General features: G+C 43.6%; 1 protein-coding gene across 2 annotated transcripts in view; it reads left to right on the forward strand.

Moving 5' to 3' along the window:
* EXOC2 (exocyst complex component 2) overlaps positions 1-13754 on the forward strand; it is a 948514-nt gene that overhangs the window by 81384 nt on the left and 853376 nt on the right. The window contains exon 2 of one of the 2 annotated variants that reach the window (XM_078688027.1): positions 5292-5348. The gene's annotated coding sequence lies outside the window, so the exon portion shown is untranslated. Of the gene's footprint in view, positions 1-5291; positions 5349-9976; positions 10013-13754 lie in introns of those variants that run through there. The other variant, XM_078688028.1, reaches the window with a different exon arrangement.

Here is a 13754-nt window from a genome sequence, read left to right on the forward strand (position 1 = left end):
AGACCCCACCCATCCAAAGGATTTACTCCTGGAATCAGTGACTATGGTACCCTGGAAATGAACAGTGGTGTTCACATGTGAGGAATTCTAGCAACCAATGAAGAGTATTGGGGACACATTGGGAAGTACATTAAGGGTGTCTCGGATTGATCAGTTCTAAGAGGACTTGAGAGGCTTACTTCACAGTGCTCTCCTCCTGGGTTCCTCTTAAGGTCCCCTCCCCCGAGTCGACAATATCCTCATTCCTTACACCCAGTTTCTCAAACTGGTCCCTTATTAAATTAACCAGGACCTTTCTGTCCCTGCTTCTGGAAGCCCTCCACCCTTACTCTCTACATAGATCCTTCAGCTGATCTACAAACATGATGCTATAATCTACTCCCAACTCTGTGTTCTCCATTATTTACATATGCAGACCTTTGCCTAAAAACTGGACTTATTGTGTTGCTGGCGTGACTGGGAATGGTATATGCAGCACTTGCACCCTGGGCTCCTAATTGTTAGGCGACCTACTGCTTGATGTCGATTGCAAGAGCTCCATTCAGAGGACCGCAGGGCAAGCAAGGCTTACTGGGCCCAACCATTTTTACTCCTGATGATCCGGGTCCTCAGTAACTGGGCCAAGTACTACTTCTTCTGCACTTAAGTCTAAGTGATAGCATAGATCGAGTAGTCCAAGGCATCTCGAGGAAAGGGAGTGTGCAGGAAGGGGGCGGGTGGCAGAGGTAGATGCAAGGTGTACACAGACTTTCCACTCAAAACACACTGAGAAACCCCCAATAAACTAATTCCCAGACAGATACTTGCTTTTATGGAAAAAATTGTCTTTACATTGAAACACACTGAAATATGATGCACAACAAATAATACACCTAGTCTTCATAAGGCCAGCAGTCTAGCCTGATTTGGGTAAGTCCCTACTCAGGAAGACTTACTGTATGATTGTAGAAAAATTGTGGACATCTGCCACCTTGCCCAGAGCATCTTGACATCTGCCCACTGCCGAGCCATTAGTGCACACCTGGCCCTACATACCCACAGCTCCAGCGAGAGCCTGTAAGACTAACTACAGGCCCATCAAGCTACTGGGGAACCTGCTCCAACTAAAAGTGCTGCAGCGCTTTAATACTTTGACTTTTAGGAAGCCATCATGAAACTTCTAAAAAGTTTACTTACTAGCAAGGCCTAACCTGAATGATCGCCTCACATGAATTGGGATGTCTGATACAGGGAAGGGAGACTTAGAGTCTGGCAGTCGGTCTTTGATGATTCTGGGTTCAGGTGATTGATTCGATGCTCTACTCCTAGTGGTCCCAACCGGCTACGCTTCTCTGGCGTATGTTATTCCAGGGGGGGCGGCCCTTATCTTCACCACGGCCTGCTCAGAGCATATGGAGGTCACGAACAGCACAAGCAGTGCGACGGGCCCTTCTGCAGTTACAACACTGCACAGGGGTGATGGTGCTCTTCTTATCACAGGCTGTACGGGGTGATGGGCATTATCTTAATCAACGACTTCATCTGGCATGCAGGTGTTACAAACGGCACACAAAGAGCAACAGCCCAGTTGGTGCAACGGTCCACAGTCTTCACTGTAGCCCCCACCTACCATACTGGAGTATTGAATACTAGCACTCCGGTAAAGGCTGATCAATGCAATGGTCCTGAATCTTCACAATGGCCCCACAATCTCACACTCTGCTTCAGGGATCCGCACTATAGGTCACCCACTGGACCTTGCTCCCTCAAGGCGCTCTCCTACTCTTCACAAGGACTGATCTCTGCAAGAAGGTTGAAGCTCCAGGCTCCACGGCCAGTGGACTCTCCTGGGTAATCTCACCTCACCTAATAGGAAGACTATCATACTTTAGTCCCCTATCCTTGTCACAACAGGCAGAAGTCGTGGTGAGCTTCTCCACGCTAATGTACAGCTCCACTTTGACAATTTTGAGAGGCTCACACACCCCTTTTTATAATCCATTTGGAGACACAGATGTGATTTACTGTCTTAGTCTTTGAAGTTCGTGTTGTCGTGGCTGCCCCCTTTGAAGTGCGCATTTCTTTGCTCTGTCCTTTGTCCAGGAAGCAGTCTGTCAGAGCAACTCTAAACTTGATATCCCCACTCCTAGTCCATGGGAATGACTAGAAAACCACACCCGGGGCCGTGTGTGTCGGTCGAGCTTCCAGTATGGAATCCACAGGTCTCCATGTACTGTAATGTAAACAGGCACACATACATTACAGCATGCCCACACAATCACTTGTGCTGCACAGCGCTGCATACTAACATGATGTAGGCCAAGGACTGGCTGGGTACAGATTAGCGGAACTTTTGATGAGTCATTTTAGTGACACAGGTAAAAAGTTCTGTTCACTATACCATTGCCAAACAAGCATTTGCAATGCAATATGTCTTGCATTATTAAAGTTTGAGCTTTATTGGCATTGCTAATAATAATGCAACACCAATCGCTCAAACATTCAGTAATGCGAGACCCATTGCATTGCATATAAGAGAAGCACCGCCGTGCATAGCTCAGGAAACATGGTGGAGGACTTAAAACTACACAGCGATACTGAAGCACCGTTTTCCTGTCCTATTTAACAATCTATTCACTGAACACTTATTTTTAGCCTCTATAAACCACAGACTCCCTTTCACTAGGTTATTCCCAGCATGCTGTGTGCTTCTTAGTCTTTTACAAAACAATTACCTTGTTTCGCCACATTTTCATCAGATTTGAAGTGACATGTGCTTTTTCAGTTAAATGTATGTCAGTAAACATGTAGTCCCACTATAAGTATGAATGTGCCACGAAGCAGGATCATACACTTGGGCACATTTAGACCAACTATTTATTATAAGCGCACGAAGAAACAACGGCATCTACTTATTTCCAAACATCTCATGGCGACTAAAACCATGATGGGACTACTTGAGAAAATAAACAAACACACATCTCAACACGCAGTTGAAACACGGCCACTTTTGAAGCTGCCGGTTGGCGGGGGGGGGGGGGTTGCCGGAGAAAGTCAGCGGAAGTAAAAACAGTAGTTTTTGATGTAGGCAGGAAGTAAACAAACACACATTTCAACACGCAGTTGAAACGCGGGCAATTACGAAGCTGCCGGTTGGGGGGGGGTTGCCCTCTCTTGCTTGGCCTATGACACTCAGTGACCAGTGTGCTTGGTCAGACGTCTCCCTTACCTTCTCTCTCGGTATTTACCGCAGACTCCACAGAATCAACACAAACCTCCATGAGAAAGCCATTAACCTCTGAGGCTGACCGGGAGGTGAACCGTGGTGCGATCCTGACGAGCCTGTCCAGGCGCCCTCGATGAGAAAGCCTATTAACCTCCGAGGCTGACCGGGAGGTGAGCCGTGATGCGATCCTGACGAGGCTGTCCAGGCGCCCTCAATGAGAAAGCCATTAACCTCCGAGGCTGACCGGGAGTGAGCTGTGGTGCGATCCTGACGAGGCTGTCCAGGCGCCCCCCGCTCACGAAAGCGAAAGTTAAAGCGTGGGGAGCGCGAGAAGAGACGCACGCATTCACAGCGCATGTCTCCAAAAGCGAGCAGTCACTGCCATTGTCTCCAATGTGTTTTGCAAGCTCGTGCACCTCTCCTGTCCCACTTCGCTAAGCTACCCGGCGACAATAAGGCTCGCTTACGCGAGCAGCGCATAGCGCTGCATCGGTAGGCGAGAGCTGAAAATGGTAGACTGCCACCGCTGTGCCCTTGCTACTAAATTCTGTGGACGGGCAGTAACTGTTTACCACTGCCAAGGTAATGTTTTGTATGCCCCTCCAGGTGTTGGAAGACTGCAACTCATAAGACAGGCTAAAGTCATGACGCTCATGAATGATTTGTGTTCACCCTTGATGAAAAGTCCGTATCAAGGATCCAGATATTGTTGCAGCTGGGGCACTCAGGCAGAGGTGCTTGTCTGTTACTATGTAAGCGACTTTTCTGTCCCAACAACTATCTTACTTTGACATATTCCTCAAGAAATTCTCAACGTACGTATGCCACAGTATCACCCTTTTATTAGCCAAATCAGAAAACTTTGGATGCATTATATATATATATATCATGTGATCAAGTCCGCGAGCACCGGACAAAACGCGTCATGTCTGCATAGAGAAATAAATTGAAGCACTTTATTCCTACCTACCGTGTGGTCCGCGTCCTGATTTCTGGTCGTCCTGGTGGCGGTTGAGTTGGGAGTTCGTGAGGCATATGTATATGTATGTATGTATGTATATGTATGTATGTATATATATATGTATATATATATATATATCTGCAATACCTCGCAGCGCTCCACCATTACAGTGAATTACAAGGCATGGACCAACTTTTTTGCAGTATACTGTTTATTCACCCAACAAACAGCTCAGTCATGACGCGTTTCGGCCGTCCCTGCGGCCTTGGTCACATGACGATACATTATACTCAGCCCATTTTAAAGTGCCAGTGCATCACATGTCAAGACAGACATAGAAGAAATACTAACAGTATCAATACCCTTTGTTAGATTGGAATATCACTGTCACAATTTCTATCTGTATGAATACAGTAAATAATTTGCACAAAAGACAGTTAATAATTCACTCTCATCAAGATAAACTACTGTTACGGACAGTAGCAGCCCACTATTACAGTTGCTCTTATGTTGTCTACATATATAGTCTATATCCCGTACCATGATATCTTGAACTAAATCTATATGACATGTGTTTGAAAAGAAATACCTAAAGAACAAGTGTGCTCACCATAACGTGCCTAAATTATATAATCATACTAAAAAAAACTTATAGAATTACTCATTATAAAATGCACAGGAGATTATACAAGCATGATGGGGGTCACTTAATACCAGAGCTAATTTTCGCTCAAAAAATATCTATATATATGTAATTACTCATCAAACACCTCAATGCACAATATCACCAATTGATGATCATACAGATTATAATATGCAAAGAAGGATCCCCTTCTATGATCGAATTAAAGTGGCTTAGTGCAACAGTGCAATAAAGGTAAAGTGACTCATGCTTTTTGTAAAAGAATTAATGAAACACCCAAAAGTATTTTGCTAACACTCATGATGTTTCAGTTCTTTGTCCATTGTTATTGTGGGACTTTTGGGGAAAAGAAACCAGTTTCATATTAGTACATGTCCAGGGACGGTTTTTGCACAGGAAATTTATACAGTACTTGGTGTAATTGGCTATATATCTCTATTCAATTCATCTATACATATATATTCTCAACATTCTCTCACCAGGAGCCCTTATACTGGATACCAACGTCGCAGAAGAGGAGAGGAAGACCCAGGGTGCAGGTGAGCAATAGTTTTATTCAATAACGTGGAAGGCCCACCTCAGCATAACGTTTCGGCCTTCACAGAGGCCTTGGTCACATGGCGCAAAGGGGAGGGAGGGCAAAATTTAAAGTGCAAATGCAAAAATAATTAAACCGTGATTGGTTGCATTAATCACATGCTCCTGCAGTAAGTTCATAGACATGAAAAACATACTGGAAGGCTACTCAAATTGCGGGATAATCCTCGTTTAGCCACTGTACATGTGCAAAAGCAATAAAGTGTAAACAGTTGTATCCAGAAATGGGGTTTAAGAACACATAATAGGCATATTTACAAGATAAAATAGCCATTAAAAAATACGCACTTTATAATGTTGTCTATAATTATATATCGGGTAACAATTCACCAATATAAAACCAGGATAAGACCGTACAAAAGTTAAAATAAATTTAGACTTCTGATAAGGAAAACACTGATGTCCATATTCAACTATTGCACATTTTGTGATAGTTGGCACACACTACTGTGTCTATGCCATGGAGGAGATAATACCTGTCTAAATACGTTATCGCAGCCTCCAATGTTATTGTAAAAACGGTAATATCATCACTTTGCTAGCCTACAGGGGAACATTCAATATATTGCAACCAAAGTGATAGTGCATAGTGATAAACATAAAATAAGTTTGTTTTCTTTACTATTAGTTTTTTTTCTTATTGCATAGCCTAATCCTAGGCTATTCTGTTTGACTGGTGCGTCCACATTGCTCATCATACATATGGCCTATGATGTTAAGACAGTTAAATAACCATATGTACCGTATCCTAGAACCAGCTATATAGTATGTCCGTGAACTCAAGTCCCTGATCTGCGCTAAAAGAGACTATGAAAGGGAAGTGGGGTTCAAAGGCAAGTGTAAAAATCCTCCGTTGAGTTGAGACCATCTGGTGTGTTGCTGTCCATCTCTAAGATGTACCTGGTCTCTAACTTTCTCAAAGTTCCCTCTCTGTCCCCTCCTCTTCTCAGGGGGCCCACAGAATCAATGGCGTAATATTTTAAAAGTGCACTGTTGTTATTATGCCACTCTTTAAACTGCCGAGCTACCGGATACAAGTCATTTGTGTTGATGGCTCGTATGTGCTGGAGTATCCTCTTGTGAACCTGCAACTTGGTACTACCAACATATCGCAGGCCACAGGGACACTCCAGCACATACACCACGTATTCACTCTTGCAAGTTAGTTGTTTATTAATCTTGCACGGGGTAGCTGAAAAGGGAATAGTGTATTCTGATTTGTTGACCCCATGAAGGCAGGCCTTACAGCTGGAGCATTTTCTGAAGCCCCTGCTTTTGTCCATCCAGTTTTTACGTGTAACCACCTCCGGACTAGACTTAACTAGGGCATCATGCATAGAATATGCTTTCCTGAAGGTGATTGATGGCTTGCCCGGCTTTTTTCCTCCTATAATAGGGTCACATCTGATTAGATCCCAGTGTTTGGCAACAATTTTTCTGAGTGCGCCATGTTGCTTATTGTAAGCCCAAATCAGTCTCACAGATTGTTTATCATGTGCCTCTGTGGATTTAGCTTTTTGCTTGCGCTCAAGGGCCAGATCACGGGGCAGTGCATTTGCCTTACGCATAGCCTTGTCAATCTCCCCCGTCTTGTAGCACCTAGCCAAAAATCTAATTTTGCTAGCTTCCTGAGCCTGGCTACTTGTGAGTCAGTACTGCACAGACGTCTGATTCGGAGCATCTCCCCTTATGGGATGCTCCGAATCAGATGGGCGGGGTGATGGCTACTGGCATGGAGCACAGTGTTCCCTGCCGTTGGCTTCCTATACAGCTTGGTCTGTAGTTTACCCTTATTGATCTCTATGGTGATGTCCAGGAAGTGTACCTGAGATTGGCTGATGTCTGATGTAAACGCCAAGTTATAGTGATTACAGTTGAGAGTATCAATAAACTGTTCAGCTTGTGTTCGTGTGCCACACCAAATTAAAAACACATCGTCGATGTAACGATACCACTGAACAATAGAGCTTGCAGCAATGTCAGCGTGCTCACCATAGAGGACCTGTCTCTACCAGTAGCCCATATGCAAACAGGCATAACTGGGAGAGAAACAGGCCCCCATGGCTACCCCCCTGACCTGCTGATAATACTGGTTATTAAACATAAAAAAATTATGGTTCAAACAGAGAGTTATCAGAGACAAGATCATCCTGTTGTGTTCTGACATAATTATAGGTCTATGTCCCAAATAAAATTCAATAGCTCTAATTCCATCCCGGTGCACAATACTGGTGTACAATGATGTTACATCTAAAGTTATTAGCCACCAGTTTGGATCCCACTGGATATCCTTAATTTTGCGGAGGAAATCACTGGAGTCTTGGACAAATGAATGTAAGTTTTGCACGTGCTCTTGTAGAAATGAGTCCACATAAATTGTTGTATTCTCCAGTAAACCCCCGCAAGCAGCAATGATAGTTCTACCAGGGGGTTTCGCTGGATCCTTATGAATTTTTGGGATCAGATACAGAACAGGCGTGATGGGGTGGTCATTTTTTAAGAACTTCAGTTCATCCATGCTAATAAGACCATAGGACCGCCACCCCATTAACAAGGAGTAGAAGTCTGTCTGGGCTTTTCTTACCACCCCCACATCGCAATGTCTATAGCAGTCAGAATTGTTTAATTGAGAGAGGGCTTCTTCCAGATAGAGTTGTGTTGGCCATAACACAATATTACCCCCTTCATCTGACTGCCTGACAATGATATTGTCATCTTGCTGGATCTTTTTAACCAGTTTAGTGTATTTGTCGTTCTGCTGGTATTTGTGTTGCTTAGTTTTGAGCATTTTGGTGTATAGCACCTTGATTTCTTTAATAGCTGCCTCATGGAATATTTCTATATTGTCATATAGCATAGCCGGCGTGTAGGTGGAACGTGGCTTGAAGTTGGTGAGTCGCCCTAGATTGGTGTTCGGCTGTTCAGGTGTGCTCTGTGAAATCGATTGTTCGCATCTGAGGGATTCCATGTCATGTAGCAATGGGGCATCGCGCACCAAGAGCCCTTGGTTGTCTATTTCTGATCGCACCCCAATTGCCCGTGTCTTACTCCCAGCAAAATGTTTTTGTAGCTACAATTTACGGACAAATTTGAATAAATCTATCCTAATATTAGCATAATTGAAGTCGCTAGGAGGACAATAAGACAGTCCCATCGATAGGATACGCAGTTCAGATGCTGTGAATTTGATGTTGGTAAGATTTAAAACAGAAAGAGCAGTACCTGATATTGCCGATGAGTTGCTCACTTCTTGTTCCACCGCCTGTTGAAATTCTTCTTTTTTTTGTTGACTTTTTCCTTGAGTTGGCTTTTCGGCGCTCGTAGCGCTTGGCATTGCGGCTTTTGATTTTTGTTGCGCTGATACCCTGGGGCGAAGAGTCTCGCGTCTGTCCTTGCGTAGACACTCCACCTCTTGGGCCAGCGAGAACCGGGTAAACCCCAGCCGGGGTTCCACCAGCGAAGTATTGGAGTCCATGTCACTTTCCACACCAGAGCTAAAAGATTGGATTCAGACGTGTCTTCCTGTTGGACCAAGCCAGGCATAGCTTTGGAGATAGACGGTTGCGATGGGGGGGACAGAATTAAACGCTTTACTGGCTTTTATAGCGTCATATTTTTTCGCGAACGTGAAAATTCACCCCTCAGCATAATCAGCCTTGTCGCGTTGAAACTTGTATGTTTTCCTTTTTCTAATTGTCTCCTCCTCTTTCTGTAACCTTGCCATCATTTCACTTCTTAGCTTGGTGCATTCCGCACATAGCTTCAATCTCTGCATTCAATTCCTCAATCTTTGCTTGAGTCTTCACACGGTCACTATCCGCATATCGTACCAATATTTGCACATGTCGACGGGAGGAGTCAAGACTACACTCCGCCCACTCCCTGAGCATGTCTGGGTCAGGATCTTCTTAGCTGGGGGCTAACATAACTCGCAGCACCCTAGGTATTCTATTGACCTCCAGATAGCGGCTCAGGGAGCGGTGCTCCCACCATTTCGACTGTTCACGCCTCATACGTTTTTCAAGCTTTTTGAACTTCTTACGCGCACTAGCGCTTCCACTCTCTGCCACTTCCTGCAATGTGGACACAGCTACATCCCCGGCCGGGGAGTCGTCAAACGCGTTGAGGGCTGCCAGCTCCCTCCCACGTATAGCGTCTGCTGACATGGCACTTCCCAGGTGTTCTTGACGCTCAATGCGCACTCACAGTTACGATAGCGGCTTTGACAAATGCTTTCCGCTAGCTAACTGGGCACTCACTTCCTCACCGGATCAATCTTTGAACGTGACGGCTTCACGAAACTGGGCTTCAGGTGCACATAGAGACAGCTGTCCCAGGGCTCCTTACCAGGCTCAGGTTACCGCCACCGTATGCAGCGTCCGGGTGCTGGAGCAGTTTCTCCCCAACGGGAGGCACTAATCGACTTCCGGGTCAACAGAGGTCTTGGCTTCCTGCTGCTCCGCCACTTGAGAAGGAAGGGGTCAACCAGAACCGGAGAAGCTCGTAACCGGTTGTAGAGATAGACACGATCTCAACATTCTCTCACCAGGAGCCCTTATACTGGATACCAACGGCGCAGAAGAAGAGAGGAAGACCCAGGGTGCAGGTGAGCAATAGTTTTATTCAATAACGTGGAAGGCCCACCTCAGCATAACGTTTCGACCTTCACAGAGGCCTTGGTCACATGACGCAAAGGGGAGGAAGGGCAAAATTTAAAGTGCAAATGCAAAAATAATTAAACCGTGATTGGTTGCATTAATCACATGCTCCTGCAGTAAGTTCATAGACATGAAAAACATACTGGAAGGCTACTCAAATTACGGGATAATCCTCGTTTAGCCACTGTACATGTGCAAAAGCAATAAAGTGTAAACAGTTGTATCCAGAAATGGGGTTTAAGAACACATAATAGGCATATTTACAAGATAAAATATCCATTAAAAAATACGCACTTTATAATGTTGTCTATAATTATATATCAGGTAACAATTCACCAATATAAAACCAGGATAAGACCGTACAAAAGTTCAAATAAATTTAGACTTCTGATTAGGAAAACACTGATGTCCATATTCAACTATTGCACAATTTGTGATGGTTGGCACACACTACTGTGTCGATGCCATGGAGGAGATAATACCTGTCTAAATATATATATGTGAACTTTCTTATTTGTGTGCAATAAATCCGTCTTGGAATATATATATATATATATATATATATATCTCCAAACTTATATCCACACTTTTGGTAAAAAAAAAAGGAATGTCCAGGCCAGCTTGTTGCAGAATCAGGAGCTCTTTATTTCAGCTCCACTCGACGCATTTCGAGAAAAAACTTTCTCTTGGTCACGAGCGTGAGTGTCAGTGTATTGGTGCTTTAAATATGGTCACATGTGAATAAACATGATAAACAGACTCCCAGGTATGCTAAAGTGAGCTATCATGCACATTTGAAACTTACAAATATCAAAGTAAATGTAGACACGATTTGGAGGCAGTATTCAGACATTACAAGTTGCACATTATCTATTTAAATGTTAAACATTACACGACAACATTTAATAAAATTAAATCAGCTAAAATAAGCTTTTAGGCCCTGAACCAAGCAGGCGGTGTGCCTGATATTCCTTAATTACGCCCAAGTGGGCTACCCCGTGCAAGTGCCTAGAGACAAAATAAATGATATTAAACAGTCCCACCTTGTAGAACTGTACTCCTTCCCATAACAAAAGGAGCAGAGACCCGGGGGGAACATTGGATGCCTTTATTGTGATCTGTGGCGAATGCATTTCTGGCTCGATGTTAGCCGTCATCAGCGCCCAAAAGCCTCCCAGGATTAAAACAACACAACGCCAGTGCGTCCCACCTTTTTAAGCCTCGATGTTGCAGGCTCGCTCCGCACACCTTTGTGGCCTCCCTAGTGTGCCGAGAGACTACAAGTCCCAGAATCCCCAATATTCGGATCCTCGGAATGGTGTTGCAGGGGGGGTAATAACAGTAGTGGTGGTGGTTGTACTCCGGTGCAGGGCGGCACGGAATGTGCCTAAAATCCAAGTGTCATGTTTCGTATATATATATATGTAGTTCTTTTTTCTGTAAGTAATATTTGATTGGTATGTTTCAGTAAGCATGCTGCACGGTTGCAGCTGCTCAAGAATCGCGTTCATCCTCTAATCATAGACAAATCAAATCCTTTTAAGGACCCAAAATATAATGTAAGCTGTCCTGACAATTATTTAGGCCCTTGTCTAGTCCTGACATTTGTTTAAGCCCTTATCCTATCCTTTGCATGGCCCTCTGCTCCTCTTAATAAAGGTTAGCCTTTAGTATCAGACTCTGATGTAACCCCCACCTTATTCTGAAGTAAATCCTGGGGCTCTCAGAACTTTAGGTATCAGTCTTCATATTCAGTTTTCCATGTATTCTGCTACTTGCTGAGTGAGATACCCCCATTTCACTTTGGATAACTAATAAAGTAAGGGTTCGAGAAAACATTATCTCAAGGGGTCCGATAGTTGATTCTTATATTTGTTTCTTCAACCATGGTCAGTAAAAACCTACTTATGTTCCACTCATCCTGTGTGCCATTCACAAACTCTCTCTCCATGTCACTGTGGGACCATGATGTCCTGCTTAATCATGACCAGTTCTTTTTTGCTCTTGGATCCATATGATCTACGTGCAAGTATTTCTAAATACCGATCACTCTTCTACTGAATATGTAGTGAGTTTTCCACTGCTCTTTAATAATGTTCATTTTTAGTACAGTGTTCCCATACCTAGGGCCGGCTTTAGCACTCGTGGCACCCGATGCGACATTCACTTATGGTGCCCCCACGTCCCATGACATCCTCCTCGGATTCTCTCCCTACCACCTGCAAAAGTTCCCCTCACTTCACCTATCCTAAAATATTGCTAAACACAACGCCCCCCTCCCTTGAGGTCACAACACCCCCCTTCACATGTCAGCGCCCAGTGCGGCCGCACCAGTCGCACTGCCTTAAAGCCAGCCCTGCCCATACTTTGCAGAACAGTATCTCTACTCTTCTCTGTCCCTCATAGTACATACTTCCTTTTGCTCTCCACTTTGTCTTTTTGTGAGGGAACATCATCCGCAATTTCAACTCCATAACCTTACTAACAAAGTGATCAATTCTGTTTTTCATGTACTTGATTTCCTACTGCACAGATTTCTATGTAAACATATAGCGTCTCTGAAAATATTCACCCTACATAATTGTCTCAGATTTCACCAGTGATCTAAAAAAATAATCATCTTACCATCTTAGAGACTAATAAACACCTCAAAATTTACTCGGAATGTATTTTCTTCAGATTGGATAATTTACTAATCTCTAAAAATGGCTACCACTAAAGTATGTGGGGTTTCCTACTATAGCCTAACTTCCCAGAATGACAGGTGCTTGCACGGCATGGACGGAAGCCCCAAAGACAAACAGCCAGCTCTGATTGGGATGTCACATGAGGGCAGTCAAACAGACATCCCTCAACAGAAGCTCTGGTGCTGCTTCACATGGTCAGTGACCCTAACAGCATCTCTTGCGCCCACCAGTTGCCTGGGCTCCGCTTTCATGTGAAGTTCAAAGCCTGTGTTGCCATGGGCCATATTGATAATACGCCACTCCCAAGGTGAGCACCATAGAACTTTAATTTAAAATTAAACTCCATGACCTTAATCATAGAAATGATTGCATCTCACACAGAAAATAGACTTCCCTGAAAATAGTAATCGCAGATTCCCCACCTGAAAATTAATTTCCCTTGAGAGGAAAATTGCAATTGTATCATTCTTCAACAGTAATCTCACCCTGAAAATGTTGCCTAATACATTATTAAAATAATTCAATTCCCAATTTTATCTTTCAGGATAAACAGTAATCAAAGATCTCATTGATTTGTGCTGTTCTTATCTGTTTGTGAACAGCAAAAACGTTTGGAAGATTGCTTCATGGTCTACGCTTTTTTTATGTTTCTTGGAATGTTTAATGTTCCACATTCTGTTATTGTATTGCTACTTTGGTTGGCAATAAAGGAAGTTATGCCTAATGTTAGCCTCCTTTCCTTAGCATCAAATTAAAAGTTGAAAATGATAAATTGAGCCCAGATTACCTTGCTGTTTACAATGGCAACCCTTTGTTTTTGCACAGTCGCTACCTTCTAATAACGTTCTTACTAAACGAGACAAAACAAGTCTTCGGAAGTATACGACCAGCCAAGTAAAACTGGAAAAAGCATGAACCTATGAAGAACCAAAATGTGGAAGACATACCAGATTACGATTTTAGACCAATATAAAAAAAAACTAGATGAAAAACGAAAATATGA

Source organism: Lissotriton helveticus, chromosome 4_1 (assembly GCF_964261635.1).
Source record: "Lissotriton helveticus chromosome 4_1, aLisHel1.1, whole genome shotgun sequence".
Classification (NCBI taxonomy): Eukaryota; Metazoa; Chordata; class Amphibia; order Caudata; family Salamandridae; genus Lissotriton; species Lissotriton helveticus.